This window comes from Sturnus vulgaris, chromosome 1 (genome assembly GCF_052056855.1).
Source record: "Sturnus vulgaris isolate bStuVul1 chromosome 1, bStuVul1.hap1, whole genome shotgun sequence".
Lineage (NCBI taxonomy): Eukaryota > Metazoa > Chordata > Aves > Passeriformes > Sturnidae > Sturnus > Sturnus vulgaris.
Window position 1 is genome coordinate 69025704 of NC_142243.1, and position 27998 is coordinate 69053701.

General features: G+C 42.7%; 1 protein-coding gene and 1 long non-coding RNA gene across 3 annotated transcripts in view; one reads left to right on the plus strand and one right to left on the minus strand.

Annotated features, from left to right (window-relative positions):
- The window catches only part of ATXN1 (ataxin 1), a 369363-nt gene that overhangs the window by 314058 nt on the left and 27307 nt on the right, over positions 1-27998 (minus strand). For both annotated transcript variants that reach the window (XM_088169133.1, XM_088169201.1), the window contains one exon: positions 26428-26526. The gene's annotated coding sequence lies outside the window, so the exon portion shown is untranslated. Of the gene's footprint in view, positions 1-26427; positions 26527-27998 lie in introns of those variants that run through there.
- LOC148225285 (uncharacterized) lies at positions 13560-27971 on the plus strand. Its single transcript, XR_015805176.1, has 2 exons — positions 13560-13816; positions 26633-27971. It is a non-coding gene; the product is annotated as an uncharacterized LOC148225285 (long non-coding RNA).

Genomic DNA, 27998 nt, shown 5'->3' on the forward strand with positions numbered 1-27998 from the left:
AGATCCTGACTAAAAGCTAGTGACGTACAGGTTGACCTCCTGAAGGGCACTCCAGGCTTGCCTTTCAGCCGCGCTTCGCATCTCGCAGACGTCAAGCAGGCAATTACCGCCCGGCTGCCCATGGCCCCCACCCAGCCATGCGGCGGCACGGGCAGCCCGCTCGCCGGCCGGAACCCGCCCGTTCCGCTCCCTCTCGCCGGCACCTGTCCCCTGTGTCCCCGGCCCGAGCGGCAGCCACCGTCCGGATCCCCGCCAGCAGCGGCGCGGGGGGGCCTCGGGGCCACGAACGAGCCGGGGACGGCGCGCAGGGCGCTGCTCTCCGCTACCGTGCCGGGAAAGGGTTAAAATACCTTAGAAAACTGCAAAAAAAGGGGACGGGGGGAGAATTAACCCTTATCTAGAATTACTCGCAGGACATTGCACTGGGAGTGCTCGCTGCTGTGCCGGGAGTCCCCGAACCCCGTGGAGGCCCCTGAGCCCCTCACAGCCGCCGCCTGCGGCGCGTGGGGCAGCTGTGAGTGGGCGGCGGGAGCTGCGCGCCCCCTGGCGGCCGCATCCGGCACCGGCAGGATCGCGCGCGAGACCTGCGGCGCGGAAGGGCACGCGAGCGGCCGCGAGCGCGCGGCAAGGCACGCGCACCTAAGCGAGACGTAGCACGCGACAGGGCACGAGACCCGCCGCGAGCTTCGCCCGCGCGAAAAGGCACGCGCACCTGCGCGAGAAATAACACGTGACAGGGCACGCGCACCTGCACGAGACACGGCACGTGACACGGCACGCGCACCTGCACGAGACAAGGCACGAGACACGGCACATGACACGGCACGCGCACCTGCATGAGACAAGGCACGAGACACGGCACGCGCACCTGCACGAGACACGGCACGTGACACGGCACGCGCACCTGCGCGAGACAAGGCACGAGACACGGCACGAGACAGGGCACGCGCACCTGCACGAGAAATAACACGTGACAGGGCACGCGCACCTGCACGAGACACGGCACGTGACACGGCACGCGCACCTGCGCGAGACACCAGCACGCGACAGAGAGCGCGGGAGAGCAGCCTCGTGCTGTTGGCACAAGCGCAGTGGCCGCGGTGGCACCGGACAGCGCCCAACGGCCACACCGCGGGACAGGGCGCGAGTGGGGCCGGAGCGGCTGAGGCGGGGAAGCTGCAGCGACTCCCAGCATAAACCAGCCCCGACCGCCGGCAGCTGCACAAAGCCGGCGCGGCCTCCTGGCGAAGAGGAGGAGGTCGAGGAGAAGGTCAACGAGAAAAGATCCCGTTAACTCCCCCCCAAAACCACGGTGAAGGGGAAAACACAGCCGGCCTTAGAGCCGGCTCTGTGCCGAGTCCAAACCCGACGAAGGCGAACAGGGGTGGTCAGATGGGAAGCGAAGCAGAACGGGCTGTGAGGGCAGAGGAGCAGGTGAAGGGAAGATGCTGCGTAGGAAAGGCAGAGGCAAACCTGGGATGGCTTCAACTCCCACTCGGAAAGGGAGAACTCACTTGTTTTTTAGGCTGCGGCTGTAGCCCCAGGGGGATTTGCACTGTTCTGAGCTGCTGCCGCTCCCAGTCACAGACTAGCTTCAAATGTGACGATAAGACACACCACAACACCCCCCTCCCCTGCCCATCCTTTCCCATTGGGAAACAACAGCCCAGTTCCAGACTCATGGAAGCATGATTTTCAAACCAAAGCCTGCTGCTGTAAACTTTTAATTTAACAAACTAAAATATTACAAGGTGTTGCTATAATCTATGGGGACCTGTTGCTATAAAGTGATTTTGATAATATCAAAACACAAGGAAAGCTCATGTAGCAAAGTCAGAACTACATAGTCAAAAATGAACATTTTAATCTGAAAGTTATTTTTAATTTATATCTTACAATAATTGAAATTCAGCTTGGGCTCGTTTCTCATTTTCATATAAGTTATACACACTCAAAAGCCGTCACATGATTGCTTCTGCTCTAGAAACATTCCCACACTTGCCTGTGCTTTCTCCTCAGCAAAAATTAGCATCATTTGCCTTCTTCCATGCTGGAGTGTGGGAGGGGGAAAGTTTCAGCAGGTTGGTGTTTCCCCCACACACCCCAAGGTCACGTCTTACAGGGTCAGTGATGTTACAGCTCCTTGTTTTCCATTCAGGACTCCCATGGGGCTGGAGGCGTGGGCCTACCAGTACAATTTCAACATCATAATCATCAAATCTGCGAGCAAGTACAGCTTCCCTGCAATTTAATTTACTGTTTAAACAAGCACAAACCTCACAGAACGTCTGCCCTCCAATTACTCTAGAGGTAGTTCAGAGACACCAACTTCCTAAAAGAGATTCAAGGACAGCAGAATAAAGCAATACAAAAAGTTCTACTGATTTCCAAATCCCAACCACAGAAAGTCACTTAACTGAAGAAATAGAGACCTGTTTACTAGCCCTACATGGAGAGAAAGGAACACACACGCCCCCCCAAAAACCCAAGCACCAAACTCGAGTCTAACTGACAGTAGGATCCTGCAGATTTATTAACCAAAGTCCCACCAATGTCAGCGTGACACAGAACAGGCAGAGCTATCTTGGCATCAGGTGCCTTACAGCACTGGTGAATTTTTCTGTAAATGAAAAAATAGGTGTCAACAACTTCTTAGAGCTTAGAGACCTCAGCATTTTGTAACAGAGGTGCTGATTGCTGCGGAGTAGAATGAAGTCCCATTACAAGAGCCTTTCTTCTCTTATTTACATTTAGCATCTCCTTCAGAAATCATCCCAGGTCTCCAGAAGTCCATGGATCACCAGTTAAATACTTTCTCAGGCACAAGTGTATGCTTCATAGCCTAGAAAACCTAGCACTACCGGGAAGGCAGCCAGAGTCTGTCTTCAGACTTTTTTTTGACTGGCATGACTTAACGGCATCCCTTTTATTTATTTATGTGAGGTACTCTTGTGACAGAATGGAGAAGACACACACAGAGATGTTAAGTATCTGTTCAGCTCTTCCCCATCATCTGTATCATGCTGGCACAGCGCCTTGCAAAAAGTACTGGAGCCTATCCATTTGCATCCTTGGCTAGGAGTGGATTGCCAGTCAGGGTAGAATGCATCACCAGTGCATTCCTGTATTCCTCATAGGTGATGCTCAGAGAATGCTGTACTGCAATCCTATAAACAAACCCTTGGCATGTCACGCATGCTACTCATATATTTTTGAATTTGTGCATCAGTATTTATGCCTGTGTGCCTGAATATGAAATGCAGACAGATGTATGTAGTACTCACTGAAGTACCTCCCCCCTGAGGAGAAGTATAAACAGGGAGGTGACTGAAACAATTTAAAAGTTCATACATGTCTCTGAGGCTGCTCACTCAAGGATCTTGCTCTGAGAAACAAGTGCACAGACTGGAATGCACAGTTGTCATTCTAACTGCAGTCCAGTTCTGTGCTTGTGCTCACTACAGTGCCCTGCAGAATTCTTCATTCTCCTGCTTCACAGGCACCTATTGAAACTATTTCCTAACTCTTACGTGTCAAGGGACTGGGAGAGAAGTATGGGACAGACAAACCAGGTTATTCTGTGTGCTTCACAATACAGAACAGCAACTGATGGATTTTTTTTTTTCCCCCACCCAGATAAAGTAATTGCTGTGATGGAATTAAAATATGACTTCCTACATATGAAGCAAGCAAGTATGAGTTGGGAAGAGAGCACTGCAGAAAGATGAAAGCAGTAGAATGATGTGCAAGATCATGGGAAATCCTTCTTGAACAAATGGAGTGAAAAGCAGCCCAGACGTGTGTGAACTCTGGAGTAAGCAAGTGTGTGGCAGGGAGAAACACAGTTTCTCACTTTCTGCTATAACACCTCATAATAGGGAGACTAAAGCAACCAAGAAAAAATAAAAAGGCGGCTGATGTGAAATTATGCTGTGCTCATTTTTCTCTTTAACTTTGTTTTCAGTTTTGTAATTAGCAGTTCATTGTGTGCTCTGCTAGAATCACAGTGTTTCATTTTCAGCACAAAGAGCGACTCAGGCAAGCAGCACCTCTGAATAGCAGAGTGCCATAGACAAACTCCTGGGTGCTCAGGGGCACCAGGCCATACTCCCCTTCTCACTGATGGTGTCAAGTGTGCAGACATAGATAGATTTTCCTCTGCTGGGTGTTAGCCAACACCATCTTCTCCTCCAGCTCTTGAGAAGGAATGACACAGCTCCCAGGCTCCTGTCACCACAGATACCTCACCTGCTATCTAATTTTCAGGAAGAAAACAAAAGCTAACTTTGCCTTCCTCTGGGTAAAGAATGGGGCGTGATGCACACACACATTAAATACCTTGTTTAAAATCAGATCCTTTGCCACAAGAATATTTTTAATGACATTTTGTGTCAGACACCACCACCATAGATTGCTTCCCCTGTATCCTGGGAAATATTTGTCCCCAGCTTTCAGGCAAGCAGCCTGTCCCTGTGTTACCACTCTGCTCCAGAGCTTCAAGATAGTCATAGAAAGCAGAAAAACCCAACATAAACCAACACCTCTAACTCTCCCACGCTGATTTTAGTACACGTTATGCTAGCTGGTAGACTAGGCTTTTGTACCAGAGGAGATTACCCAGGATCTGCAGTAGCACAGAAAAGGATGTGCATGTGTTCTGCTGCCTATAAATAGGCTCTCCACTTAACAAAAACACAACCCAAACAGCCAGCTGTTAACAACTAGACCAGAGTCTAGGCAGCAATTGCTGCTTGCTGAATAAATCTGTGCAACCTACTCATGCTTCAATTGGCAAATGATGTACAGATTAGCGTTTGATGAGAGGTGATAATATTAACATGATCTCTGAAGAGGCAGGAGTGAAACATGCTAAGCATGAAAACAATCTTTGAACTGCTGCTGAGCAGGGCTGTGTGTGGGGCTTTCCAGGAGCAAGCATTTTTAACTCAAAGCTTGCCACTGGCAGGTTTGGCAAGAACAGCGAGGGCTGGCAAAGAGGAAGGCCACTTCCACACCTAGGGGATTGTTTTTGGCTTAAGGCTTACCTCTCTCACAGGTTTCTTTGGTGAGCAATTGCCCAGCTCTATACTAGAGATTCGGCAGTACCCTGGAATAGCTACTAGAGTATTCCAAGAATGAATGTACTAAAGACAGGACAAGCCAAACTCTTCTAGCCCTAGATGCAGTCATTGCAAGCAGACTCAAGTCAGGGAACAAGAATGCAGACAAAAGCTTGTATTATGCTAAGCTCAGCTGAGTCTGACAGTTTTACAGGAACCAGCCCTCAAAGCTATACTGCAGGTACTCTGCAACTAAAATAGAGTTTGATTGAGTCATTGGAGAGCCAGTGGTTCTGGAAAACACTTGGTACAGACTACTTGCCAGCACTCCAGAACCTTAGTGCCATTCCAAGTCTCATATGTTGACCTAAGGCAGGACAGAGATTCACAAGGCCAACCTGGTTTGATTTCCTAATTAAAAAGCCCAGCCAAACAAAACACCATACCACTAAAAACCAACAACACCAAAACCAACCCCTTTTCTTCAGTAAAATGTCCAAAGCCTGTCTTAAGGCTGATTTTAATAGTTACTTTGTCCAAAAGGCTGAGCAAGATGACCCCACACTTGGGCTGGGGCCCTGAGACAGAACACAGTCCTTCTGCCAAGGCTGTGCCATGACAAACTGGAGCCTGACACATGTGGACTTCATTTCAGTTCTGTGCCTGAACTGGAGTTGAAGCTACTGATTCATCTGCCTCATATCACCTGTGCCAGAAGGTCTGCACCCCTGACAGGCACATCTAATCTTAAGTGTTTTAGCCAGCCACACAACAGAGGTCTCCTCATCAGAATAACCATGTAAATAATATACAGCACAACTGAACCAATGTCTCATTTTTTATTTTTTTTTATTAGGGTAACAAGAAGGAAAATCTTTACAGCTTAGTTATTTAAGCCCTGAGATATCTTCCATTAAGTATGCCAATATGGATTCCAGATTCAGGCTAGGCTTAGACTGCGACAACTTCACAGGCTTCAGAAACAAGACTCTGCTTTAGGTAAGCAAAGCAGAATTATGCTGAGCATTTGGAGACAGCAACTGCTACAGAAACAATCCAAAAAATTCATATGCATCCAGAACGACCCAACAAAAAACTTAAACATCCCTTAAACTGGAACTGCTGAATTTAGCCACAGTAAATGCAAATTGCACCCTCTTCCTCCTTCTCCACCTTGCTTGCTTTCACCCAGAGGTTACTGCTCCTCTAATAGGAGTGGAAAAGTACTGCTCTTTTATGTAGTCTTCACAGGCAGCTTATGACAAGAATATAAGGCTGTATGCAAGAATATAAGGCCATAAAAAATTACAGCAAGCCCTGCCAGTTCTTACCTGTCAGAGGTTTTTTTCTTAGAGAAAACTATTAAGGCCACACTTTGAAATTTATTCTAGCATTATTATTTTAAAGGCTGTCATAAAGTTTATGAAGGACAGTGCTTAGTCTTTCACCACCCAGCATGGACATCCTCTGACTAAGGGCAAACTGTGTTGTAAAGCTTTGCATAAAATGACAGACCGCATTAAAAGCTTGAAATTCTTTTCAGAGGAAGCTAAATATAAGTCAGTGTATCTTAGAAGAAAAGCATGAAGATAGGGGAGGTGATTGATGGTGGAAGGCCAGAGGGCACTTTTTACTTTTTTCTGGCTGTGAGGCTCTCACCTGGGAACTGGTTTTGGCATCTAAAGATATTTTTTCCAGAGTGCATATCAGATAACAGTCAGTTCTAGAACAGGCCGAGTGTGAAACACCTTGAGAAGCTGACATTGTATCAATAAGCCGTATGTTTAATGGCCACTGTGGGAGACTCTCGCAAACAACAGGAGAAATTATCGTGTATATTTAAGGCTGCACATTTACTTAATTTACTCTGAGGAGAAACATTACTAGTAACATTATGTTGGTCATATGTTAAAGTACATACAGCACTGAAGGTTTATGGTGACAGGTAATACAAACCAAATCAGTCCCAAATGGTCTGAAGTCCATTTGCAATATTCCGCTGCAAGAATGTAAGTTCCAGAGCTCAACACATGACTGAATGACTTTATTAATGTTTTTCACCTTTATGAAGTGAATACAACTGAAAATCCTTGCCACAAATGCACAACAAAACATGAATTCCACTTCCACTATGCATTGCTATAAATGCACCAGTACAAATTGCTCAAACATTCCCAGTAAGGTTTTTATAAAATTCATAAAAGCTGGTTCTTCACAGGTCTTCAGACTGCATCGAAATCCTTAATTTTCAAATGTTTTTCTGTGTGTATTTCAGTTTTGAAAAAAAAAAAACAACCCCAGGTAAACAGAGTAAGCTGCAATTATGCTTTGCTTTTACAATAACTCTAGCACTTCTCATCAGGACAACGAAGATCTTGGATGCTCTTGCCAAGTTTAAACAGTTTTACATTTTACATCTCTATTCTCTGATAACTGCTGCAATAATGTTCTTTAGTACCTAAGTCACCAAATTCCACACGTTATCACCCTCAACAACAGCCTTTTCTTGGGCACACTAACTTCTTTTTTACAATAATGAAGCTAGTCTGGAGAAAAGAAATACACAAATGCACACTAGGAAAAGGCATAAAAATTCCAACAAACATCAGCCACACCATTTTTCCAAAATAAATGAGCAATTGAAATACAGGAGGCAAGATTGCTACTGTGTGTTTGCATTCTGCTTTTTCCATTTACCACAGAAACAAACTGTTCTGCTGCACTCACATGGCTCTACACTCATTACACTTGCAAAACCCAAAGCCATTTGCAGAGGGAAATCAGCAGAGCAGCTGTCAACAGAAGAGTAAATGTGATGGTCCTGGTGTCATCACCCAAGCAAAATGCTGACTTTGGAACTCCAGCAACCTGACAAGACTGTGTAAGCCCACTGCAACCTTTGGTTGTGGGTTTCACGTTAGGATTTAATCTCCAGTTGATCACACATGTCAGAAAAGTGTGGGATTGTTGTTACTGCTTAGGAATGCAGCACATGCCTCCTGCATACAGAGAGGGCAGTACCTGGTCAGTCTGTTAACTCTTCAGGAAAGGGGTTTGAACAGGAGTAAAGATGCAAGTCTTCTGCCGTCTCTTTACACAGGGGACATTTTCCATCCTGACTACCAGCTACTACATCTCAGTGCCCACTCTTATGGGCACATGACAGAAACAGCCCAGGCTTTGCATTGCAATGTTTATTTCTAAAGCTGGAATTTCAAGCATTTACAGTTACAGGACAAAGCTTTATGAGCTCTTCTCCAATGAAATAATTTTTGTTGTTTGGTTTTAGACTGCTCCCCAGCCCAACCTTGCTGACTTCTTTCAAAAAAGCAAAGATGTGTCTGTGCTCCTCTGGTGGTACTAGTTTGTCATCAGTCCTCACTTAGTAAATTAGCAAAGTCATCCGTGAAGTGAGCTGGGAAAACAGCATCATCCTGTGCTCCCCTGTGCAGTGCTGCAGCACATAACTAAAAATAGCTGCTGCCTTTCACTCCAGAGATGGAAGCTTCTTGAGAACAAAGAATTTCTGTACTCGGGGTACATGCATGATACACGGCACACTGATATATCACCACTTGTCCATATGTAAAGTGAATAGATTTGCAATATTTCCCCAAACAGAAAGCTGTCCCAGTCACACAGCAAGTATGTTTCTAGTAAACACTCTTCGGCCTCCGCCCCCCAGGCTTGAGCAGTTGCATTTTAACTCATGTTTTTTTAATTTTATTTCCACAACTGCCAAAGCAGTTCCATGTTTCTGCTAATCTTTTTTGAAATAGGAGAAAGTGAAAAATGTTTCAGGAGAAATTTTGGAACATCTTCAGATTATTTTTTTTTTAAAAACATATTTTGTTTAAGTGGAAGCAAACAACAAGTTTTTGATCTCAGCTCTCACATACAAATCTGGACCATTCCACATTTGGATGGAAAAATGGAATCAATCTATTTCTGAACAGAACTGGCTCTGGGCAAGGATAGGCAAAGCATGAAAGCTGCTCACTCAGAAGAGGGTAGGAGCTGGAGGGATGTTCCCTGGGCAAAGGAAAGGACACACTGAATAAAGGGATGGAAGAAGGGATCACAAAGGGTTCAAATATGGATACAGGACTATGAGCCAGTTAAAATAAAAGAGTCTGGGAGTCTGAAGGAATTTGCTATTGAGCAGAGGAGCAAAGCTGTGGCACAGCTTCCTTAGAAGCTCTGACAATTTTGCATTAAACATCTGCTAAAATGATGACCACAGGGCCAAAAGGACATCTCTGATCTGTGGCTCCCAGTAAGGACAGACTGCATTTGGCAAAACAGTAAGCCATTCTCTGCCCTGTATTTCTACCAGACTCAGGAGAGGAGGAGTGCTGGCTCCACCTCACTGCACAGCCAGTCTCCAGCAGCACAGAAATGCCACTAGGAACAAGTAGCTCCTTACCTCACCACTTCTGCCTGCCAAGAAAGCATGAGAGCCCAGTGCTTTGCCTGTTCAAATTCAGGAAAAAGGTGTTTGAAGAGCTTTGCTCAGCACAGCCAGCATTCTGTGAACAGTGGCAGAGCTCTAATTAACTGCACAGACTTTATCTCAGCAAAATGTTTTAAAAGAAATTTTAAAAGTACATGAATACTCCCAGTTAATCCATAAGGCAAAGAGCTGAATCACAGACTCTGACAAGGCAGTCCCTGGAAAGCAGATAGATATGTCATACACTCCATTTCTCATTCCAGGAGCATCCCAAGTCCAATGCGTAGCAGCTCTATATGCATATAAGCTGAAAGGCAAATGCCAGTTTCCAACACCCATGAGGAAAGTTCAAATCTGGAGTCTAATTAACTTCACAAATCTCCTTCACCCCTAGTGTAGGAAAGCTACAAAGGAAGATTGACTTGACTGCATGCCAGACATGTAGATTCCAAACAATGGCATTTCCCCTGAACCCTTCCATAAAGCCAAAACTGCAGCCAGGACAAACAAGGACACCAGCTCACACAGCCTTCAGGGCTGTCCACCAAGTGTCTGGGTCACTTCAGAGCCAGGTAGTGCTCTCTTGGGACAGCATTTTTCCAGAAGCAGAGCTGTCCTGTCCCACAAAAGGAACTCTAGCATCATTTCACAACAGAGCAAGGCTGATGTCTAGAACATTCCTGGTCCATTCCAGCAACTACAAGTGCTTGGGGTCACAGGCCAATTTCATTCCCTTCAGAATAACTTGCCCCTACCTAATCACAGACTTATCCTAGTGATGAGCAGAGTCTCAAGGTGAAGCTATCTATACGTCCACAATTTCTTCTCCTTCAGCACAGCATCTCATGCAGCTTGTGTCCAGGATTGGAGAAATATTGCCAAGAGCTTCTCTTGTTACATATCCTACTGACCACATGTGGACACACCTGCAGGTTGGGCAGAAAGGTGACTGAGAGCAACCCTGCAGAGAAAGATTTGGGGATAATGATTGATGAAAAACTCACCTGAGCACAGTGTGAGCTCACAGGCCAGAAACCCAATGGAATCCTGGGCTGCATCCAAAGCAGCATGGCCAGCAGGGTGAGGGAGGCGATTTTACCCCTCTGCTCTGCGCTGGTGAGGATCTCCCCAGAGTGCTGCATCCAGCTCCGAGGTCCCCAAAATAACAAGGGCATGGAACTGTTGGAGCAAGTGCACAAAGTTGATAAGAGGACTGCCCTATGAAGGCTGAGAATGTTGGGGCTGTTCAGCCTGGGGAAGAGAAGGTTGTGTGGACATCTCATAGAAACCTTTCAGAATTTGAAGTGGGTCTACAGGGAAGCCAAAGAGGGACTCTTTGTAAAGAACTGTAGTAATAGGACAAGGACTAATGGGTACAAATTGAAAGAGAAGAAATTTAGGTTTGAAATTAGGAAGAAATTCCTTACTGTGAGGATGGCGAGACCCTGGAACAGGGTACCCAGAGAAACTGTGGATGCTCCAACCCTGACAGTGTTCAATGCCAGGTTAGATAAGGCCTTGGGCAACCTGGTCTAGTGGGAGGTGTCCTTGTGCATGGCAGGAGTATTTGGACTAAATGATCCTTAAGATCCTCTCCAAACCCTAACATTCTATGATTCTAAGAGCATTCCCTATTCCGGTAGGGCTTTGGTTTGCCCCTGTGTAGGGGTTTGCATTTCCAGGTTCCTGTATTGCCTTAGGAAAGTATTTCAGCTTAGTTCAACAGTTTAAGAGGAAAAGCTTGGCAATTTCTACTGCACCTTTGAGAACTTACTTATTGGCTTAAAATCTGATGTCAAACCTAGCATCAAGTATTCCAGGTAAAATAGTATGGGTCTGAAAAGGCCTGGGGAAAAGGCCAACTCAGCCCAAATACTGATGCAACATTCTGAACTATTCCCAGACTAATTCATGTGCACTGAATATTTTCAGAGAACAGATGCCACTACAAGTTATTTCACACCTGCATGGTATAAGTCTGCAAAGACTCTTCAGTAACAGAAACACAAGCTTTCACAGAAAACAGTGACATCCACCAATTCAAAAGGATCTCATTGAGACCAGTAGACATACTCAAAAGACTCATAGGCAATTTCAGAAAAATGGAAAAGGCCTGGTGTATTCAGACTGAAAGCAGAAGGATCTAAAATAGCCACGAGGAGTTTTCATTGAGATCAACTTGAGAGAGAAGCAGGAATGTTTTGCTCTTGCTTGGGAGGAGGGAAAAGAACACAGAGATGCAGATGTACTTCGGATAAGCACCACCCTTCAGCCTTATGAAGTTTTTTTCTAGTTGGATGGGAAAGAAAAAGCTCTTGTACCTCTCAGGCAACCTGTGTTCTGCAGAGAATTGGATGTCAAGATGGGACACAACACAGAGGTTCTGAACACCATGAAGATCAGTCCTTCAAAACCTACAGTCAGATACCCATGCCCCCCCACCTACACACACACACAACTAGTACTTTACCATATTACAACTAAAATCATGAGAAGCCAGTCTGAATCCTTGTTCAAGAGAGCACTGGGCAAAAGTTGCCTTGAACATTACAGTAACATTATATCCCCTGCTCTCAACTAAGCAGGACAGTTCCTGACTCTACTAGTAATTAATAAGCAGGAAAAAAATAGCAAAATTTAACAGAAATGCCCATTTCCTATTTTTCAGACTTTTCTTAAATTATTCCATGTTCATGAGAAACTTACAACTCCAAAGAGAACACTTTAAGCACCCCGACTCCTAGTAGCAATTCAAGTAGGGTTTCAGTGCTATTCACTTGAACATCATTCAGTCAGTCAGGGAAACTGAAACAATAACATATGTGAAACAGCTTGAATCTTGAGGATATGATCTATACAGAATTAGTTAACAGAATTTTTTTCTTTAAACCCACACACTCACCATAACATTCATTTAGTAAATCTGAATAAGAACTGCATTCAAGAGAACATAATCTGCATGTGAACATTCTGTGAAGAGAAGGAATGAATTCCATGAATCAATAATTTGGTTCAATTGTCTTGGTTCTGTTTACTATCTACACTATGTTTGATGAGTCTTAACTTATTAATGTTGGACATCCTCTGTTTTAAATCTCTGTATAAGGCTCGGAGTGAACGTGGTCTGTGTTTACTTTGACTTCAAAGATAATTAAGCATCTGCAGAAGAGTTTTTCAGATTGAGCTGGACTTCATTAGCTCTGCTGTCATAAGTTCAGAAAAAAAATAAATCTCTACATCATGTCAATTTGAGGCAAGAGGCCCTTCATTCAATATCTCTTATTTTGCAAAACAGTACTTTTTATATAATGTTGGTATCACATATAGTATTGTAGTTAACATTAGCATAATAATGATGACATATGTGCTATTACCATTACAATGTTGGTGTGTTGATTTTTAGTTGTGACAGAGCTGCCCGAAATATCTACTGTTTACAACATTTGTTCTAGCTAGAGATTTGGTAGCATTTGCTAATCAACTGCAACCACTTCCCACCCATAAAACTGATGCAAATAAGAGGAAAAAAAAAAACAGCTAGAGGGATCCAAAGACACAAACACTTTTACTTATAACTCTGTAAAGAGAAATCCCTCTCTCTCTCCATATGGCTTTCTCTTGGCTCTTAATCATCTTTTCATTGGCTTCCAGCTGGCGGTCTCACTATCAAGACCAACTTGTTATGCCAAAGTCAGGCTCAGAAAGATGAGAGCTGCAGAGTGGCATGACTGGATGCAGCAGTCTTTACTAGGGGCAAGTCTAGCATAAAGGATGCATAGCAAGGTCACTTCACTTGCCTCAGCAAAGCACCACTGCTGTGTTCCCAAAACACAGCAGCAGGTCTATGTTCACACTTTTTAGTAGCAGGAGCGAAGAACAGCTACTACAATTGAAGCTACAGGGAAATTCTGCAGGCAGAAGTGTAATTACCTGAGTGGGAATTCTGGCAGAAAACCCAGACCTCTTTCTCTCCTTAAATAGAAACAAATACTGTGCAGTCACCATGGAGAGATTACGTACAGCATTTGGATCACATACAGCACTGAAATACAACAGACACACAAGAGAACTAGCCATGGAGCTGGTTCAGCAAAGCACAAGCAAGTCAGGTCTCCACTGACTACAGCCACCATTTTAGCCATTACCACAGTCTTACAAATATTAAGCTATCCATCAAAATTCACGCTCTGCATTAAAGGTCAGCTCTGCAAGCTGTTTAGTCCATGTGGGAGTACCTAGATCCAGACATGACACGAATGAGACAGAGATGGAGGCACTCACAAATTGATCTACCACCACCCAGGTAAGATTTTAAATTAAGAATAGAAGAAAAGCACAGGGAAAGAAATATCATATAGTGGCTGTGTGTGCAGGCTTGTTTGGATTTAGCTAAGCAGTCAGTCACTGAAGTGCAGCAGTTCTTGTAAAGTCTGTAGAGGCTTTGACGTCAGTTGCAAAAATTCTTAGTTTTTGTCCATGTCCAACACCTTTGGATTCCAGTCATCCTATGCCTCCAAGCCTACCTCCTCATCTGTCTCTCTAGCCCTTCCTTACACTCATTCCACAAGCCAGCTCATTTTTGCCTACTGCCCCCAACAGCCTCCAGACTCAATCCCAGCTGCAGCCCCCCGCTCTCCTGGGGTGGAATTTTTCCCCTCCACTCCATCACCCATGTCTCCAGCAGACAGCTTCCTCCTTGGGGCTGTGATAACACCCCAAGGGTGCCTCACCAGAGCACAGGGAAACTCTTCAGGCACAGTATATAGACTGCAAGACTGTAGCCTTTCTGGCTTCAAACTCCCCTCCAAATAACTACTTGTCCTCACTAGTTGTCAGGGCACTTTCTCTTTAGCCACCTGACTATTCAGTCCTGTTTTCAAAGAGAAATACGGCTACTCAGAGTCCCTGAAAAAATCCACCATCACTTGCTAGTGTTCAAATCAGCAGGACTGTTACCACACTAAAAATCTGAGAAATTTGCCTCTCCCTTTCAAATCAGCCAACCTTTGCTTTGTTAATAAATAGTCAGCTTCCAAACCTTATGAGAATGGTTTTTTTATCTGAATACATGTCAGGGTAGTGATACTAAGCGGGAAATCATTTGCTTAGCAGGACTGGCAAAACCTTGCTGTGTATCAGAAATGCCACTCCACAGATAGTACTTTTCTCCCCTCTCTGCAGCAGCTCACTAATTTAGGTGCATAAATCAGAGAGAGTTGATAATGTCACAAATATGAAGATGTCCTGCCTTCCATTTAGTTTTTTCAAGCATCCTGCAAGCCAAACAGCTTCAGATTTGGAAGTTTTGAAAACAATTCTCCCCATTTTAAAATATTCATACATTTCAATTTCCTCCCCATGCCACTAGCAATTACAGAAACAGCTTTCTGATTTCGTAGTGATTATTGCCCAGCATGCATATCCCTGTGACTGGCTTTTGTTTTCATTCTCACAAGACAAAGGATGGAGAGACCTGCACTTTTTCCCCCCCTTCCCACCATTACTGGCCTTCTCACAGCTCTTCTTTCTCTCCAGTGTCCATGTTGTGCTTCTGATAGGCTCCATTTCATGGGTTTTCTTAAAGGGAAATATTTTAATTTGTATTTATGAAAATCTGCAGTTTTTTTCACATACCACACATCCTGGTGCCTTGACTGTACTGAAACTTGCCTATTTTTAATGTTACATATTAATGAAAAGCTGCTAAAATGAGAGAAAGGATTTTCTATCGTCAGTCAGCATCAGCATGAGAGCAGTCTGCTCTTGAAAGCCTCTAGCTCTGATTGTTCAAAAACATACTGTTCACCATGTCAGTTGAATCATGTGCGTCAGATATTAAAAGTTCAGGCTCTAAGTGCACAAATCCTGTTGAGATCTGAGAAAGTTCTTTGCCATAAATATTAATGAGGGCAAATTTCATGCCACTTGTTACATCCCATGTACTCTTATTTCTTCAAACTATCACTTGTCTTGTCTTTTATGCGCCACTAATCAATTTGTAAAGCATAAGTCATAAAGCTTACCTAGTTTGATTATGCTACAGCCTATGATTTGGCATTTAATCAATTTTCTTACTTTGATAAGTGACATTGTTTCCATTTTATCATCTTATCTGTGTTTGAAGGAAAAAATAAAAGTCACCTCTTTGAAAAGGATTAAAACTTCACCTATATTCACCTACTTAAAACCAAGTTTTAGAACTGCACCATCGCAGTAAGCATTTAATCAGAAATGCAACAAGAAGCTCAACCTGTACATCCTGTTCTGCCCTACATCAAGCATCAATCACATTTCAGCATTACCACATGCAACCTGCAAACATCTGCTGAAGAGAGAAACAGAACAGCAGCAACAACAAAATACCCATGCACCAAAAGGTTACTTGACTTGCATTCTCTGTGAATTCAGACCGACCACAAGAATCAGGTCCCTGCTGATCAGGGATGAAAAAAGAACAAGATGTTTTGGAAGACAGCTGTTTCTCAGGAGACAGCAGGTGCACATTTGAGAGTGCCAGGATGCCGGCACAGGTAGGTACAGCCACACACATGCTCTGAGCTCGGCAGAGGCACTCGCTGGAGAAAACCTGGAAGCCCCACAGGAACCTTAAGGCAGTACTGTGCACAATCAGGCAGGGCACACTGGGGCAGGGAAGATCACTTGAGGCTCCCTGCCATGCAAATGAGTTTATTCAGCTTTCCAACCAGACCAGCTGAGAGCTTGGACTGGAGACAAGAGGAATGCAAAAGACTGCCTGCAGCCAGCCAGCCAGAGTGATCACTTAGGCTGGAGTCACACTGTCTCAGCAGTGGGGTTCATTTGATTCTGAAAGTCCACTGGCCTTACTATTTAAAAGAGACATTAGTCACATAAACATCTCCCTTTCTCATATATACACAGAAAATACCTCAAGTTTTAAAGAAAGTTGCCACTACAAGTCAGAGTAAGGTCAGAAAGTGACATTCATTTGTTACCAGGGTCTCAGGAAGTTAAATAAAATTCCTCATTGTTATTAACAATTACTTGAGTTTTTATCTCCCCTTCAAAAGGTTTTGAATCCTAAGTTCATACAAAGAGTCTGTTTCATGTAAATATTTGGGGAAAGAAATTCTATTTCTTTTAACTATAACTAGCTGATGATGTCAGCACAAGTGACCCAAGACATGATCTTCAACTGACAGCACTGACTTAACATTTCTCTGCTGTCTTTTATAATAACCTCTTGAAAACAAACTATGGCTGTTTTTTCTTTTTTAAAATCTCTTACAGACATCTGCTTCTAAGGATGAGAACAGACTCAAACAGTAATCAAGAAACTGTACAATGATCTCAAAGGATGCTTAAAACGTTTTCCCTAGTCAAAGCTTGTACCTATCTCCCAATGGCATTTTTTCCCATTTAGAAGCTTGCCTTACTGCCTTAAATTCCAGATTTAGAACTGATCTTTTTTCATGGCTAATGCTGTTGAAGTATACTTAACAAATTCAACCAGACACTGCAATGTGTGTATTTAACATGACATCCAACAGCTTGAGTTCCCACAGGAGGCTCACTAACACCCTGAATGCCCTATACAGACTTGGTACTCCCAGACCAGTATCCCAGCTCTACAGATGAAACTTACTCCCTCTCATCTTCTGAGATGAGTGTCTGGACAAGAACAATGATGTCTGTATGCTGGGACATAAGAAGAAAGCTTTCTGTGGAATGGTTTATTGTAGTAACAGGCCCTGGCAACAGTTAGACTCCATGGTGATAACAAATAACCAGGCTCTCAAGGAAGAGAGCTGAGCATTCCTACTCACTGGACTCTCAGCAAGGAGCAGATGGTCACTCTTTCACCACGGGCTACAATATTTCTATCCAGGCTGCAGTGGCACAGCTGCCTTCTGAGGGGCTACAGAACAAACAGGGAGTCAAAAGCCAGGTGGTGACCTCTTCCCCACAGACTCTGTCTGAAGTGTGTTAGGAGATGCCTTAGCACACAAGTGTACCAGGAGGACGTTGGCACAGAAACATGGTTTTGCTGATGTTAGGGGTAGCTCTGGCTCTGTCAGAGAGCTCTTAAGGAGAAGGGCTACCACTCACTCAGCTTAATACAATCCTTCTGCTACAGGGGAAGCAGATTCACCATTTGGCCACGGGCATGATCTGATTTCACAGCACCTGAAATGTTGATTTTCACAGTCTGTCTCACTTGCCTCATTAAAGATATAATTATAGGCACTTATCTCCCACACCATTGAAGAATTACAATATTGCAGCAAGGTGGATTTTGCCTCAGAAAGTTCTTTGGAGGCAGGGGTCTTGTATATATGCAAATATTATATATGGAAGATATATATGTGAAGCCACTTTGTGAAGCTTACAGAGTTGAGTTGGCTTAAGCCCAAATATACAGTTAAGAGACAAGTTACATCTAGGCTCTAATCCTGCATTATTAGGAGGTTCAAAGCTATTGCTTATTGCTACTGCTTGCACAGGTTAACACCTTAACAAGTGCTAATTTAAAACTCAATTTTAAATTTCTAACCAATGTTCTGCACACAGAAGGCACTTAAGTTACTGAAACTGCACTCCAATAGAGTCAAATGGATTATGGCCACATTTAAGCTTAAAGTTATGCTTTGTTTTGAAAATGGAAAATGAAAAATGAATTTTGAAATGGTCCAAGAGACCTTAATTCACCATCTACCTGTGACAGAACATGGATAAGGTATCAGGAATGCCTCTGTCTTCCACTGTACTCTGAACCTCCCAATTCTGTAGGACTACTCTAGATAGTCTCTTACATGTTTAGAAGCCCAAGGAGCTTTCCTCATTTGTTTCTTCATCTTGCTGTAAACTAGAAATGACAGCATTGATGGAACAGAGACAGACCCTCACAGGTTGGGGCAGCTTGACTTACAAGGACTTCAAAGGATGGAGCCAAACTTAAAGATGAGACCAGTGAGGAAATCTTCCCCGAGGAACCATCATGAAGATTTGCTTCTTTTCAGATATGCAGCAATTCCCAAAGTACAGGTTAACAATAACTGAAGTTTGTAACAGCTCCACAAACAGAGACCTAGGAGGAAATAATCTTGAAGATCTATTGCTACAGCCAAGTTCCATACTAGGAATCATTTTTGCTGTGACACCACACAGACTGAGCTCTTAGCACTGGGTTAAAACCATGCCACAGTAGCACAGAGTAGCTGCTGACTGTTCTTCAGCATGACTCAACCCTCACCACCAGAACAGGAAGCAGGGTCGATACTTTTCTTGGCAGATGCCTAGAACAGACCAAGAGAACAAACCCAGCCTTGTCCCCAGGGGTAGCCCTCTCTAACTGGGATTACAGTACATTGGAAAGGGAGGCTGCCCACAGGAAGGCTCTCAGTCTGGTGTGAGCCAGTTTCTACCACAGTCAATACAATGCCCTGACAAGCAGCAGGTAGAGACAGTAAGTAAATACTCTTATTTCTTCACATTTGCAACCAGAAGTTGCAAGGCCAGTTATAATATGGAAAAAAAACCCACCTGCAAAAATCATTATGACAACAAGCAAACATGTGCAAAGAATTTCTTTTTTCTTTCAAATGCAAGTGAACACTTAAACCCAAACTTTCCTATAATCTTAGGATACCATTGCAGTAAGAGTTGCTAATGGAAAAGCAGCACCTTTTTTGGTTATTTGAACCCCCTAATTTCAAAGTTTAACTCTTGTCTTTTTCAAGTGCTGTGAATAACTTGCATTTCACAAACATGCTAAATGGAGTATCTACAGCAGTTGCTTACTCTATAATAAACAAGAGTTGTAATAAAGTATTTCAAATAGAACACAAAAACAAAAATTAATGGTGCTTGCTAATCATTAAAAAAGACTTAACTCCCAATACCACAGAAGAACGTGATAAAAGGATTTCATTTCATATTGAACAAAATTATCTGCTTGCTCTGAAATGGTTTCATTTAATTTTAACCTCCCTTTCCTCCCACTTTCTAAACGAAAACTTCACAGGAAATTTTTAAACAGAAAGTTTTGAAATCATGTTTCAATCTTCTTTTTCAAGACCAAAAAAAGACATTCCATACCAAGATACTTCAACCACATTTTTCTCCTGAATGGATTAGTAAAACCAATACAAATTCACATCACTTGTCAGCGTTGCCCACTCATCCTGCTTTTATTTTTTGCCAGGATGTGTTTTGCTGTATACTGGCTTCTGACATTTGCATGTTCTGACTGACAGCTGAACCCCAGTGCTTTTCGGGTAACTGGTTTGGTTATTTTAGGAGCAGTACAGAGTCATCTACAGGGTGGTAGATGTTCTGTATTTTTGTTTTACAACTAAAAAATAAGACAACGTTGTCATACTCACTCTGCTTGTGAAGACTGGCAGATGTCAAATATCTGCAATTTTGATTTGGTCCAAGCATTTTTCATACAAGACTCTCACTTCTGCCAACAGAGATTGGGCAGATGGTAGAACTGTCAGCTGAGGGCTGCAAAACCCGATGGGTCTTGGCCTTAAAGTTGCTCGTTGTTTATTCACGTCTAATATGTGGAAACTAAACAGACACTCAGAAGAGTTATAAAATAACTTGGTTTTTAGTCTAATGCTATCTATAAATATATAATTGCTGAAATGCTTATGATCAGACTCAAATGCAGCAATGCTGTTACAACAAAAACCACATACCACAAAAACGCATGAAAGTTTATGTTTATTTAACAGATGCACACAGTGATCTTTATAACATGGCTCATTAGCAGGCTTTGTACTATACCATCCTGGCCTGGCCTTCTCCAACCAGATCACAGAACCCTTAAGAATTCACACTATCAAGAGCTGCTATGGACCCTCTTTGGGAACATGCTCAAAAATTGGCCTCACAGGTGTTCTCCATGCTTTCCTGAACATGCCCCTCTGGGTGTAACCGGACTAGCACCTGCATCATTCTTCAAGCCACTAAAATGTTTACTGCAAACTTGAAGTAGTGAAGAGAGGCTCCAGCTGGCTTTCTCCACTGGACAGTCTCAGTATGCAGCCTCTTAAACAAAAGCCATGGCATTGGAAATACATCATGAAATTTTGCTTGAATGCCAAGTGCTGTACAAGTATTGAGTTTTAACGTTTATATTTTTTGAAGACACACCGCTCACCAATGAGTTCATCAGTAAATCATCACCCTTAGAGGAAACAGAGAGGCAAAAAAATCACCATTCCTGAGGAGCAGAGGATGCAGAGAATAATCAAGAGTCAAAATACCACTGCCAGAACTGTAGAAGCATATGAGAACAAGAGTCACATGAAACAGGACTCCTACTACAGCTCTGACTGCTGCGAGCACCCTGAGATGAAGCTTCTGCACACAAAAAGCATCCACACATTCATCCTCTAAGACTTTTAGAAGCCAGTTATTTAACAGAGAACTGCATCGTAGGAGTGTTAATACAAGAGAAGTTGGCCATAGTTTCCAGTTGTTTACTGTTTCTGGACTTGTTTCAAATGTGGACAAAAGAAATAACAGTACTAGTAACTTACTCTTTGAAAAACTCACTGGAAGTGCATGCCAGTAAGGGATAAAAACTTGTTTCTTAGGCCCATGAAACTAGAAGAAATGGTGCTATCAAGACTTAAAATTACACTTAATTTAAGACACCAGAAATCTCAAATAGCGACACTTCTGAGAAATCTACAATTCATATTTGACCTTAGCCTAAGAAACCATTACAAAATTGATTTTTAAAAAATTATAGAACTGATATTTGACTATGAAGCTAGTGTCCATTTTCTTTGCATTCTGAATGATAACCTGTGGTTTATTTCAGCTTCTAAACTCAAGTGTTTTATTTTGTAATCAAGCATTAAGGATCAGATACCTCTCCTAGATAGGCTTTTGAGTACAGATGTCAGGAAGGAGAAGGTCTGCAGGACATCTGTAATAAGTTTAACACCTTTATGGATATGCAATGTTCAAAGCATGATTCCACCACTGCTTGAACATAGTAACAATTCAAGCTTAAACCCAGGATGATTTATCATTTGAGGGAAGCCATTCACACATCTCTAACCTCAGCCACTTACATTATTGAAAAATCAAACAAACTTTCATATTCCGTCATTCTGTGATAAGAAGGACTAAATGAGCACGGGCTGCTTTACAGTCTGGCCACTGGTGCTACCTAACACATTTCCTATTACCAGCACTTTGGAAAATGGGGATAGAGGGTCCCCACGTACAGCTTCTTTATAGCCTTTACTTACTTCCTTCACACAGATTTTTGAGTATCCAAGAGGATTTCCCCTCTGTGGCTATATTTACATAATATACTGCAGGCAGGTTTGTGTATTTTTGTCCTTCATAACAGAGGCAAGCGTCTGCTCTGGTTTTTTCCTATTGTATTAAAAAGCTGCCTGGTATTAAATTACACAGATTCTTTTATTGACAGAAACTCAGTCTTTGCTATTTCTCCTTAGAGAATCCCTATTCTCCCAATAGGAAGAAGGCTCTTTTTCCACTCTTAAAATGAGTACAGCTTTTAAATTAACTTCATATTTTTCACTAACAAAGACAACTTTTCCAAGCAATACTTTATATTTGAGCTGGGCCCACTGCTGGGTAGCCTACAAGTGAAAACATAAATCTGTCACTAGCTGTTAACTATTAGCTCTCCCTTAGCAGCAATAGAAAACTCAGCCTATTTCCTTCCTTGAGAATAACTTATTCTGTTATAGCTCAAATCCAGTAGATTTCTTAGGAATAGAGAGATTAAATGCATCAAACACAGACACAGTAGGAAAGTACCTATGTCTATGTAGTACCTAGACATATTGCAAATTACAACATGCAGCTCTGGATTTTGCTCATTAATACACAAGTAAATTCACATCTGAAACTTTGGAACTGACAAGGAACGAGCATGAATTTATGCCAAGTTTGTCCTAGCAGTACCTTCAATGAAGAAATGAACCCATGGCCCTCATAACACTATAAAAGATGAGTGTAACCAGGTTTGAGATTATTTTTATAGTAATACTGGGGAGAGAACCTTGCTAGAACTTTTCCTTCCTGTGCATAGTTCTGCTTCACCCAAGTATCTGCATCTCTTAAGCCTTGGTAGCATTACCCACCTTGTCCAGATCTCCTGCCAGGGCCAACACTGTGAAACAGCTACATTAGAAGCTTTAGCCTTCTGACCATCCCTTACTTTACCCCGAGCAAAGGAACTCAAAGCAGTACTAATCAGGATGTCTTGTTACACTTTTTTCGAAGCATTACTGCTCTAAAGGAGCAGTACCTTTAAGAGCAACATTTTATGGGTCTAGCATAACAAAGCCAAGGAAGAGTCATACACACCATGGGATAAATCAACTTCTACAATTTTCACAGTGGATCTTATTAAAAAATTCTAGCAGACAGAGCTTTCACCTAAGACACAGGTATCTAGGCTTCTTTCCATTATTACATTTTAGCACCTGCTGGAAGTTAGGGGCAGGGGGAACCTCTTTTACCCTTTATTGCTTCAAAGAGATTGTGGGATATCTCAACTGGAAGAGACCCATAAAGATCACTGAGACGAACTTCCTGCTTTTTGCAGGACTACCAAAAACTAGATCACACGAATAAGTGCCATTCAGATGCTTCTTGAATCTTGGCTGGCCTAGTGCCACCACCATGTCCCTGGGCTGCCTGTTCCAATGCCTGACCACTCCTTCAACAAGGAACCATCTTCTAATGCCTAAAGTATCACAGCTGATGGCAAATGTGAAAATGTTTAATTCTCACCTCTGAGGAGTTTAATGTAACTCTTAATAGATACCCCTTCTCCCAGGAAGTGGCAGGAGTTGAATTACAGGCAGAACAGGACACTGTAACCTATCAGGTACCTTTTTTCCAAGTCTACTTTTAAAGGCACTGTTACTTGTGCAAGCTTTTGGAGGGTAACCAAAAGCACCAAAAGCTGTCATTTCAAATGGAACGGTCTATGGGAATTTTATCTCCTTATCATGAGTTATCATTTACAAGGAATGTGCTCAGGCTATTTTAGTGTTTCTATTGCTGTTAGCTTTCAGTGTGGGTTCATTGAAGCTACGAGGACTCTATCTCCAAAACTGTTTAGCTCAAAGACAAGTTCTTTTCTTAGCTTGTATAGACACAGAACAATCTGGAAAGCAACCTGCTTGCTGAATGCTCTGCTTTGTTTGGATATATTGGGAAGAATTTTCCAACCATCTCTTTCTATGCAATCTACAGTTCGTCTTGGGTAAGGAATAACATGGTCAGTATGCAACACCTCTGTGCTTTGGGCTTTCACTGGAATGGTCTTTCTCATTAAATAGAAGAATTTCTTTTCCTTTTTTTTCCTTTTGAAAAGAAACCCTTTTGGTTCATTTTTATGATGATTGAACATTGCTTTGTTCAGACTTTTTGTGTCATCTGCATTCAGAATGTCTCCTTTGTATATCAGTTTTCTTCCTACTGATTCATGTTCCACCTTCATCTCACTTCATGAGTCATTTTCTATACTATTTGCAGCACTTAACACTTCTGGCAGTGAGGCCTCACTTCTAGAGTTATTTATGGCAATAAAAGGCTGAGGAGCAGATAACTCAGGAAACTTGTAACAGGATAGTAATTACCTCAACCCTAGGTCCTCGGTGTGGGTTTAATACTGCTAAACCTCACATAGAAAATGGCAGAATTCAGCGTCCTGGCTAATCACATAATCATCACATCTTTCAGGACTAAGTGTTACCCTCAGCAGCAGGGCTGTAGGATTGGGCTGCTCATTTGTATGCAGCAGAGACCAGTATTATGATTACGAAGCTTTAAAGAAACCCCATTCTTAAATCTCTTCAGCAGTAATAAAGTAACTTCTCTAAATCTTCAAGACCTCATTACCAAATCCCCACATCTGCTGGGTGTACAGCAACATTGCAAGCTCCACAGACACATCACTCACCAGCAAAGGGGAATTCTCACTGCAGACAGCACTCCCTCATGAGTGAGCATTGAGGTTATTAGCACATCATTATTTCTAAGCTTTCACTGGTATTGGAGTCCATCACCTCCATGCATGAAAAAAAGCAGAAAGCAAGTGGCAAAGCGTCACCACAATAACAAAATATACCATGCTGAAAGCTTTTAATGTCTCTACAGAGAGATGCCCTGGGAAAGGCCCTGAATAAACCCCCAGCTAGGCTGGGGGAAAAAAAATCAGTTTGGAAATGTGGAAATGGGTGATTTTACAGTGAAGGACTTGAAGCCTTCTGCTGAAGCAGAGAAACAGGTCATCTGATTCTGCTGTGTATTTTTCCAGTGTTTGCTCTATCACCCGAAACTCTACTTTTTCATAAATTAAGCTAATGCAGACAGTTTATGTACAACCTACTATCAAAACCTGATTAACTGCAGTACAGTGAATCTTATATTCATCTCATAGATGTTGCAAGTCCAGGATTTTTTGCTGAAAGCCTGGAAGATTACTCTAAAAATATTCACAAGAGCGGAGACTTCTGGAGCAGTCTTTTTTTGTTCCTGTAGCAAAAGATTCACAGTCCATGGACACCAGAACAAATTGACTAAATTCAGTGATAACTGGAGTTATCTTCTGATCACATTTGGATAGAAAGACAGAAAGAACTGCTGCATGTTTTTGACAAATACCTATTTCCATTCCTCATTACAGAGCATTGCACATTTTGTTGTTTTGTTCTAGGTTAGGGAAGAGGAAGTGAACAAAATGCCACAACATATCACATCATTTTTTCCCCCCAAGAAGCTGCTCACCAAACCACAGGGAAACAGACTGAAAATGACTGCCCAGGTTTTGAAAGTCAAGGAGGTACAGACACCCTCAGCCCTCACCTTTAGATGCTGAGCTGGGGCTGCAGCTGAAGAAAATAACTGCAGTAGACAGCACAAACAGTTATATTGAGGAGGACACTGTCACTGAGTCTCGATTACTTACAGCTGCATCAATGAATCAATCTAGGGCTGTCTTGCAAATAGGAAAAGCTCCTCTGTTCCCTGCAAATATCTTTTCTGAGGGCATAAGTAAATGATATAGCACGGGGCACAGCTGAGCCTTGCTGCTACCTATCTCACATGGGAAAAGGTATCTAATCTGTGTGTAACAACACACTAATTAGAAGAAACAAGTGAGAAGAACCAGGAAGAAGCAAATTAGTAACAAGCCAATCACTAAATTCAAGCACACACACATAATGATTCTATCAAATTTAACTTACTAATAGTAAGTTATATTATTAAATTTATTAATATTTAAAATTTATTTAATTTCTTTAATGGCTCCATGAAAATATTCCCTTTCCCTAGGGATCAGAAGGTTGGAAACACATTGTATACACACAGGAAGACACAAAAGCAGGAGTTCACAGGGAAAAAGCTATGAGCAGCAGGAATTTGGGGCAGTAGAAAAATGTGGTGGGACCCTAAGAATTTTAGCTTACAGTGCAGAGAGACTGGGAGAGAGGTGAGACCTTCAGACAATAAGGTGACAACAGACCCCAAGAACATCTATGTGGGAAGCATTGAGCATATGAGGAAGAGACAGAACAAGTACCAAAATGATAATGTAGAAGACAACTGAGATATACAGAGCACAGGTGAGTTGGAAGGAGATGACCATTTCTGTTCCAGAGTTGTGTGTCTGGTCAATCTCTTGATTTTGGAATCATCTATGCCCTACCTCCAATGGGCAAAAAATATTTACTATAGCCAGCTCTTCAAAAAAACAAGTAAAGCAATTATGCCATTTGCAGTCTCCCTCCTATCAGCCCTGCCACCACCTCCTGGTCCATGACCACTTCCATTTAGGCCACTGGCTCTGCCCACTTCTCTTCCTCACTAATCCCACATTATGCTCACCTCTGCTCCTAGCCTGGCTTTTTACTTTCTTACCTTCAGCTACAGGTGACACATTCTTCCTTTCCACTTTCCCAGCCAAGGAAATTCGGCTTCAACACAGGACCACTCTTCTCTTAAATCACAGGCCAAGCACTGCAGAACAGATTAAAAAATAGCCTCTATTTTTACAGCTTTGTAGCAGTTCTCCTATCACTCTCAGGAGTAAAAAAAGCTTTCCTGCTTTCTCCTCTCTTGACAGATTTGTACTAAATCACTAAGGGGAGGAGCAAGAGATCATCTCGTTTCCTAAGCAGCTGGGATCCCACCTGAGAAGCTGAGAAAGGCAGCCCATTATACCTGAAAATCACCCTGTGTTGCCTGGAAAGAACAATGGAGAAACAGGAAAATGAGAAAAAACCCCTTACAAAATAGAGAAACTTTACTCACCTGGTTTAAAATTTTCCAACAACCTGACAAGTAGGAAAAGTAAGAGACCTAAGGGTACATTCTTGCTACACAGTTAACCCAAGCTGTTCCTTGAATTTTGTTTCTTAGGCACATTTAACTAAGGCTACCTGGCCAGGTGTGGAGTAAAAAGTGTTGTATGCATCTACATACATCCATACAGACTGTTCCACCGAGTTAAGAGTCATTTGCCTGCACTGGCAATGAAGTTACTCAAGTGCTAATAGTCTCCCAGTGCCCTGTCATGGTTTCAAAAGGGCAAATGATCATCTGTTTGCAGTCAATGCCATTTCTTCCATTATTTCCTGGGCAAGAATTTTAACTCCCTGCAGCACAAAGCCCAATAAACCCCTGATGATACAGAGAGAAAAGCACAGCATCAGGAAAGGTGCCTTTTTGTAACAGGACCACTCATATGGTTCTGCCTGGCTCATCTGTGTGTCACAGGTGATTATTAATCTCTCAAATCAACTATGGAGCAAAGATGCTCTGGAAGAAGTAATAAGAAGTGTAGAACTAATAGCAGGCTACCTCAAATAAACTTCCTAGAATCAACGATTTGAGATGAAGCTGGGGCACGATGCAGTTGAACTGGTGGGGTGAGAAGTGATGCTGTCTAGCTTGTCAGCTGTACTTGGGGAGGGCACAAATCTATTTCAGAAGTGAAACACTCAATTTTTCCTCCTGTGCACGTCCAAGAACTTAAGCCCAGAGCAGGTAACTTTTCCACATGTATCTCTTGGGGCAGGGTGTGTATCAAAGGAAGGTAGCCTGGTACATGCTTTGTGAAGGGGTTGTTGTGCCATTTGCCTGACCCCATTAGACCAGGGGGATTAACGTTCTAGGATGCTTTTTGGAAGAGGCTGAACACTGTGTAGAAGCAGGGGAAGGCAACTTCAGAAGAAAACCCAAATGCATGAATTTCTTCTTTTACAATCTTCACAACAACTTTAATTATTGCCTTTATTAGGAGGATCTGCTGAAACCCACAATTTCATGCTTTTTGACACAATAAGCTTCTGAGCCTCTTCCTGCAATAGAAGATACAAACTCTTGGCTGGGCACATAGTTTAAATATTTTCTGGATTTGGAAATCATTTTAAAATAAAGACCAAATGTCTCTGTTGAGTAAACTAATTTCTGTGTTATTAATAAGAGAA